This window comes from Grampus griseus, assembly GCF_964374135.1.
Source record: "Grampus griseus genome assembly, chromosome: 20".
Classification (NCBI taxonomy): Eukaryota; Metazoa; Chordata; class Mammalia; order Artiodactyla; family Delphinidae; genus Grampus; species Grampus griseus.
Window position 1 is genome coordinate 49,784,295 of NC_139014.1, and position 8,359 is coordinate 49,792,653.

Genomic DNA, 8,359 nt, shown 5'->3' on the forward strand with positions numbered 1-8,359 from the left:
CATCCTCTGAGAGGCAGTGCGCGTAGTGGTTGCAGGCACTGCCACTTACCCTGCGCCTCAGCTTTGTCATCTGATAAATGGGGAGTACAGTACCTAGATCATAGCATTGTCATGAAGATTAAATCAATTTATGCCTGCAAAGCATGTACAACATGACGCATAATAAACACACAGAAGTTAGTACAACTTTTGTGATATAAGAATAATAGTTGAGAGAGACAGCGCCGGGGCAAGTGAGAGCCGGACGGGCACTGGGCGACTCTGTGCCTCGCAGAGGAAAAATAATTAAGCGTGGGCAAAGGAGATCCTAAGAAGCCGAGAGGCAAAATGTCATCATATGCGTTCTTTGTGCAAACTTGCCGGGAGGAGCACAAGAGGAAGCACCCAGATGCTTCCGTCAACTTCTCAGAGTTTTCTAAGAAGTGCTCAGAGAGATGGAAGACCACGTCTGCTAAAGAGAAAGGAAAGTCTGAAGACATGGCAAAAGCGGACAGGCCCGTTATGAAAGAGAAATGAAAACTTCTATCCTTCCTAAAGGGGAAACAAAAAAGAAGTTCAAGGATCCCAATGCACCCAAGAGGCCTCCTTCGGCCTTGTTCTTGTTTTGTTCTGAGTGTCGTCCAAAACTCAAAGGAGAGCATCCTGGCCTATCCGTTGGTGATGTCGCAAAGAAACTGGGAGAGATGTGGAAAAACACTGCTGCAGATGACAAGCAGCCTTAGGAGACGGCTGCTAAGGTGAAGGAAAAGTACGGAAAGGATATTGCTGCAAACCGAGCTAAAGGGAAGCCTGATGCAGCAAAAAAGCGAGTCGTCAAGGCTGAAAAAAGCAAGAAAAAGCAAGAGGAGGAAGATGAGGAAGATGCAGAGGATGATGATGAATACGTTGGTTCCAGCGCAGTTTTTTTTTTCTTGTCTATAAAGCATTTAACCCCCCTGTACACAACTCACTCCTTTTAAAGAAAAAAATTGAAATGTAAGGCTGCGTAAGATTTGTTTTTAAACTGTACGGTGTCTTTTTTTGTATAGTTAACACACTACCGAATGTGTCTTTTTTTTTTTTTTTTGCGGTACTCGGGCCTCTCACTGTTGTGGCCTCTCCCATTGCGGAGCACAGGCTCCGGATGCGCAGGCTCAGCGGCCATGGCTCACGGGCCCAGCCGCTCCGCGGCATGTGGGATCCTCCCGGACCGGGGCACCCATGTGCCCTGCATCAGCAGGCGGACTCTCAACCACTGCGCCACCAGGGAAGCCCTCGAATGTGTCTTTAGATAGCCCTGTCCTGGTGGTATTTTCAATAGCCACTAACCTTGCCTGGTACGGTATGGGGGTTGTAAATTGGCATGGAAATTTAAGGCAGGTACTTGTTGGTGCACAGCACAAATTAGTTATATACGGGGATGGTAGTTTTTCCATCTTCAGTTGTCTGTGATGCAGCTTATATGAAATAATTGTTCTGTTAACTGAATACCACTGTCATTGCAAAAAAAAGAAAAAAAGTTGCAGCTGTTTTGTTGACATTCTGAATGCTTCTAAGTAAATACAATTTTTTTATTAAAAAAAAAAAGAATAATAGTTAATTTTGTGAGTGCTGAGTCACAGAGCTATAGCAGCTTCCTCTTCAAGCCTCCTGGGAGGCAGCCTTCCCAGGTATGAGATGAATAACTCCATCCTTCCTATCTTATGATTGCTTCCCTCCGCCATGGACTCAACTGGGCTCCTGTGACTCTGAAGAGCATTCTTGTTCTTTGGCTCAAAAAAGGTTAGCCTCAAGCCACCTGCATGGGCAGGAGGTCCCACCGTCCTCTTCTTCCCTGGCTGTTATCTTGGGCAGGTATAGCTGGCCCACATCAGTCTTGGAGCTAGCTTCCCTTCCAGCCTTCCTACCGGTGAGCCTGCATTATGTTCATGTGTCCTTCACTTGGTGCCTGATTAATGAGCTCCTTCTCTGGGCTAGGACCTCAGGATACAGAAGAGGGAAAAGGCCCTGCCCTCATGGACCTCACATTCCAGGGGAGCCACAGACAATGAACAAATAGGCAAATAAGATAACGTCAGGTCGTGGAGAGCTTTTGACGAAAGGAAAGGAGGTGAGGAAGAAGCTGCTTTACGTCAGATGGTGCTTGGCTCACAACAGGGCTTTGCACGTTGCCTGAAGCTGATTCCGACCATGTGCCCTTCCTGTCTGTGCTTCGCCAGCGTGTTCCCAGGACAGCCTCCTTCTCTGTCCCTGCAAGCATTCACAACTGCACGTTCAGGATCGCATCGCCGCGCCCTTCCTGATACTCTTGCCTCAAGCTCTAGCGCCGTTTCGGTCTTTTCTCTGCATGATCTGAAATCTGCCCTCTAGAGTTTAGGGCATTTGTCTAATCTCCCATTTCCTGAATATCAGGAGTTCCCAGGTGGCCTGAGTCACCTTTCCCAGGGTTCCTGTCATGTCACATCATCATCCAATTAATTCTTCCTCTTTGGGCAGAACTGGATCCAGAATACCTGTCCCCTCACTGCTTCCTGTACCTTCAGAAATCGTCATTGAGACAAGAGAGAGCACATGCATTGCTCTTAGCTAAACAGGACTCCTGGCAGATGTCTGGGTAGGTGAAGTCTCCCATCATCTCTGAACCTTATTCCTGGGGCCGGTTTGGGGAGATGCGGTAAGAGCATGGTCCCTGTTCTCTTGCTGGCCAGCACATGGTGTACCCCCAAATGACATCACTTCCATTCTTCTTTTCCACCCCTGGGAGGAAAGACCTGTTCATTCTTGCCTTCAAGGGGCCTGCTAATTTAGAAGCTGGTGCAAAGAAGTTTTGATGGGGAAAGTGGGAAGAAAGGTCCTGGGTCAGGTCTAGCAGAAGCCTTGGGAAGGGGTGTGGCAGCAGCAGGGCTCCCGGGGATATCTCCATCGAGACTGCTAACACGGCTCATGTCTGTCCGCAGTGTGGAGGAAGAGTGGGCGGGAAGGAGCCTGGGAGCAGGAAGCTGGGTGCCCCTCACCAGACTCAGGATCCTAGCTGGGTTCTCTGGCATGGCGGAGGAGAGCGACAAGAAAGGAAGGGCTGGCTCTACCCAGGTCAAAGCAGGGACTGCCCAGCAAATATGCCAGCCACTCTCCCTCTTAAAGAGGAACCAGCGGGACTTCCCTGGCAGTCCAGGGGTTAAGACTCTGCGCTTCCACTGCAGGGGGCACAGGTTCTATCCCTGGTCCGGGAATTAAGATTCCCACATGCCACACGGTACGGCCAAAAGTATAAAATAAAAGGAACCAGTTGATGATCTCCAGGCATCGTTTCACTTGAGATTCATGATCTTCCTGATAGAAGGCAGGGAAAATATGATCATACCCATTTTACGGAGGAGAAAGCAAAGAAAATGATTTGCCTCAAATCACTCAGTGCATTCTAGGCTTGACAAGCACCCCGGCTGACAGACTCTTTCAAAGACCCTGCAAGGCCTCTTTGCCACTGAGGACTGTGGTTCTCCACTGGGAGTTTATGGACCAGTGTGGGACTGCTATATAATAAGTACCAACTGGAGGGGCCTGGACTAAGGATGAGAGTAAGGGCAGTGGGTCCCCTTACCTGGAGGGAGACTCAAGGTCGGCACGGCTGAGGATGCGATGCTGCTGGGGGCTGTAGAGCCACTGGAAGGCTGTCAGTGTCCTCTCCTCAATTCGGAACCGCCCTTCCTGCACATACCTGCAGGCGAGACAGGAGAGAGTGAGGAGGTGGGCAGGCGGGGCTCTGCAGGGATCCTTTGGGAGTTGGCCCTACTTGCTAGAAAATGATAGATGAGAGGTACCTGTCCCCAAATATACCCCCTGCTCGTCTGCCAGAAAGCCCTGTTTCCAGAGAGCCGCCGTTAAAATTCCCTGAAGAAGAGGCAGCTACAGGGAGCAGGTTTCAACTCAATAGATGGAAAAACTTTTTACAAGTTAATTGTCTGGGACTTCCCTGGTGGCGCAGTGGTTAAGAATCTGACTGCCAAGGCAGGGGACACGGTTTCGATCCCTGATCCAGGAAGATCCCACAGCCAGGGAGCAACTAAGCCCGTGCGCCACAACTACTGAAGCCCACGCGCCTAGAGTCCGTGCTCCGCAACAAAGAGTAGCCCCCACTCGCCGCAACTAGAGAAAGCCCACACACAGCAATGAAGACCCAATGCAGCCAAAAATAAATAAACTAAATAAATAAATTTATTTTTAAAAAGTTAGTTGTCTGGGGCTTCCCTGGTGGCACAGTGGTTGAGAGTCCGCCTGCCAATGCAGGGGACGCAGGTTCGTGCCCCAGTCCGGGAAGATCCCACATGCCGCAGAGCAGCTGGGCCCGTGAGCCATGGCCGCTGAGCCTGCGTGTCCAGAGCCTGTGCTCCACAACGGGAGAGGCCACAACAGTGAGAGGCCTGCGTACCGCAAAAAAAAAAAAAAGTTAGTTGTCTGAAGTTGAAAGGAGTCACTTGGAAGGAGTGAGTTCCCTGTCACCAGAGGTATGTAAGCAGAGGCTGGGCAGGGGATTCAAGCATCAGACAAGTGTCCATTCTCCAAGCCCTTTATAAGACTGAGACATTGGATTTCTTAAGTTCACAGCAGGAGAAAGTCTGCTCTGGAGTGGGGGTCATGAGTCAGATGTCAGGATTAGATCTTCCAGAACCTCAAGGGTCACTCACAGGGTCCCAGCCACCCTCTGGATCGACAATCAGCCCAGAGCAAGGATCGGGGAAGCTGAACTGGGCAAGGTGAACACGAAAGGATCTCACCCACCCTGGCCACCCATTCCTGGTAGAATCATAAATCTGTCCATTAATTCAGTATTTATTGAGGGCCCACGACAATGAGCAAAAGATACATAATCCTGCCATCCTGGAGTTTACAGTTTTGTGGGGAGAAAAGCCATCAAATAATCACATGAACAATATATCATTTTAAACAGGCCCTCTCATACATTGCCAGTGGGATTGTCAATTGGTACAAGCCCTCTGCTGGATAGCCTGACAACATCTGTCTAAATTATACATGTAATTCCTCTGTAATCCAGCGATCCCCCTTCAGAGAATTTATCTACAGATTCTAGCATGTTGGACAAGGTAATCTGTGGCACTGTTTAATAAATAAATAAAATAAAATAAATTTATATTAAAAAACAATGTATCCTGGAGCTCTTTGCATGATAGCACACAGAGAGTGCCCTCAATTAAAACACTTTTTTAAAAAATATTTATTTATTTTTATTTTTGGCTCCGTTGGGTCTTCGTTGCTGCACACGGACTTTCTCCAGTTGCAGCAAGCAAGGGCTACTCTTCATTGCGGTGCGCGGCTTCTCATTGCGGTGGCTTCTCTTGATGCGGAGCATGGGCTCTAGGTGCGTGGGTTTCAGTAGTTGTGGCACATGAGCTCACTAGTTGTGGCTCGCGGCTCTAGAGCACAGGCTCAGTAGTTGTGGTGCACGGGCTTAGTTGCTCCCCGGCATGTGGGATCTTCCCAGACCAGGGCTCGAACCCATGTCCCCTGCATTGGCAGGCGGATTCTTAACCACTGTGCCACCAGGGAAGCCCCAGGATATGTTGTTAAGAGAATAAAAATCAAGTGCAGAAAGGGCAGTATGTGTACTTTATGTTTAAAAAGGGGGAGAGAATAAGGTAGGAATTCCTGTTTGCTTATCTTCATATGTAGAAATTCTGGAGACACAAAAGCTAATAAAAGTAGTTACCTGGGTGGGGGTAAGGGAGAGCTGGGGGAATGGTGGGGATGGGGGAGTGACTTTTTAACAGTGTGTCTTTTTATACAGGAGAGGTATTACCCATTATTCCAAATGTTTAATTGTGTGTGTGTGTCCGTGTTATGAAATTACAAACTGCATAAAGTGCTATGAAAAGAAAAAGTTGTGCAGGTGCTCTGATATTGCCCGATGGGGCACAGGCTATCTGCTGGGGGAGGAGATTTCCCAGAATGCAGGTTGCTGGAGGGCAGAGGGCTTTCATTGCTCCTATGATCTCCCAAACCAAAACGTCTGGTCCCCGCCTGTCTCCCTTCACTCTCTTCGATATGATCTGATGGGCATTTCAGTAAGATCATCCTGGTGGAAAAAGAGCAAGGTAGCCAGGTTAGATGTTCCTGGAGGGGTCCAGGTGGGACAGTGTTGGTTTGTACAGGGGATAGTGCTGGAGATGGAGAGAAATGGGAGGACTCAAGTGAGCGAAGGAGGTAGTGTCCACTGGTCCAGGGGATGGGTTGGACATGGGTGAAGGGGAGACAGACAACAAAGTTGTTCCTGAGTTCCTGGTTTGTGTGGGCATCTGGCTGCAGTGCCATTCAAGCTGGACAAGGACAAGTTTGGGAGGGAAGATCCTGACTTTATGACTTCAGTTTGGGACATGACCTATCTCCATGACCTACTTCCTGCCCCAAGATGACTCCTGTCCTATAAAACCTGGCTCAAAACTTGTCTCCTCCAGGAAGCCTGCCCTGATTAATCCCATCCTATTCTGAGGATGAGTTTCTATGCCTTTCCCCATCCTTGGGCTCCTCGATATGCGCTCCCCCTCCTTGCCATAGCCACCCCTCCTCTCCCCGACTCCCATTTCCCCAAGGCAGGTGTAAGGGACTGTCCTCCACTCTTTGCAGACACCCTGACCTGGATTCTACTTCCCAGCTTCAGGTGACTAATTTTTCCACTGTGAGTCCCTGAATCCTCATCTGTAAAATGGAAGTACTAATAACACCCACTCTGAAGGGTTGTTAAGATGATTAAATGAGATAATGCCAGGGAAGCTTCTGTCACATGGTCATCATTATCTCCTTTCCTCCCCACCATCCCCATCAGTCCTCACCAGTCACTGGCTTTACCTGCTTCACCGACGACAGACAAACCCACTCCCTGCACTCTCTCCTCCAAGCTGCACATCAAACCCCTCAGAACTGGTGGATCCCATTTTAGAGATGAGGAAAAGAGGCTCAGGGGACGGAAGTGAACTTGTCCAAGGTCACACATCCAGGAAGCAACAGAGGCAGGCCTTCTCTGCACCTTCAGCCCCTGGCATCCAGTTCCCTCCGTGCACACACACATCCTTTCCTCCTTCATACCAGCCCCCACTTCCCAACACAGATCTTGTCAGCTCCTCCCCTGCCCAAAAAGGTTAGTGGTTTCCCACTACATATCAACTGTCCTCCAAACAGCTCACCTGAGAGGTTTAATTCTTCCCCACTTTGCTCCCCGCCAGCCTTTCCCACCGTTACATGCCCCCCCACCCCCGCCCACATTCACGCATACAGACCCCTGCATTCCCCATCTGTTTGTCCTTCTCCAGAGACGCCCTGCCTTTTCTTACCTCCGAGCCTTTGCTCAGGCTGTGCTCAGATCTCAGTCGCCCTCCCTCCATCTGAGTCTTGCCCTACCCCATCCCAACTGCTCAAACCACACTGCTTCTAAAAATCTGTCCCCACGCCCCCAGCCAGAATCCGAAGTTGCTCCAAGGTTCCAGGGATGCTTTGCTTAACCTTGATCACAACGTTGCTCTCTGCCCGCGTGAGTTATTTATGTGCCTGTCTGTCTCCCTGCTAGAGTGCAAAGACTGTGTCTGATCTTCTCTGAAATCCCTGCCACACCCTCACCCAGCACCCTGTTCGACTGAGCCAGTTTCCATAAAAATCACAACAGCCACAGTGATCAACTCACTACGTTCTTGGGCAGTTTCTTCCACAGAATGCTCTGACACAGATGATCTCCATTAATGAATCCAATGTGTTAACTTCGTAAGTGTATTTGCTGCACTGCACTTCATTAAATATAGGAAAAACAGAACACCATCCATCCCCAAATATCTTCCCTATTAATCTGTTTTGTATCTGAAATTCTATTGAAGAGTACACAGAAGGAGATTAAATACTGCAAAGGGTCAACCTTGTAAGGCACGAGCAGCCATTAAAACTTTAGCAAGGGGCTTCCCTGGTGGCACAGTGGTTAAGAATCCACCTGGCAATGCAGGGGACACGGGTTCGAGCCCTGGTCCAGGAAGATCCCACATGCCGCGGAGCAACTAAGCCCGTGCGCCACAACTACTGAGCCTGTGCTCTAGAGCCCGTGAGCCACAACTACTGAAGCCCTTGTGCCTAGACCCCGTGCTCTGCAACAGGAGAAGCCACCTCAATGAGAAGCCCACGCACCGCAATGAAGAGTAGCCCCTGCTCGCCGCAACTAGAGAAAGCCCACGCACAGCAACCAAGACCCAATGCAGTCAAAAATTTTAAAAATTAAAAAAAAACACTTTAGCAAGGACCAGCTTCTCAGATTATCCCTGGAAAAGTAGGCGTCAAGACATGGGCATAGTCAGGGACATTTCAAAAGGAATGAGAAAAGGGGGGGGAGGGG

The 8,359-nt window shown here is 49.4% G+C and overlaps 1 pseudogene across 1 annotated transcript; it reads left to right on the forward strand.

Moving 5' to 3' along the window:
* The first annotated feature begins 223 nt into the window (after nucleotides 1–223).
* Nucleotides 224–1,839, forward strand: LOC309838407 (high mobility group protein B1-like; annotated as a pseudogene). Its single transcript has 2 exons — nucleotides 224–884; nucleotides 1,834–1,839. The product of its transcript is annotated as a high mobility group protein B1-like (transcript).
* Nucleotides 1,840–8,359: the final 6,520 nt, after the last annotated feature.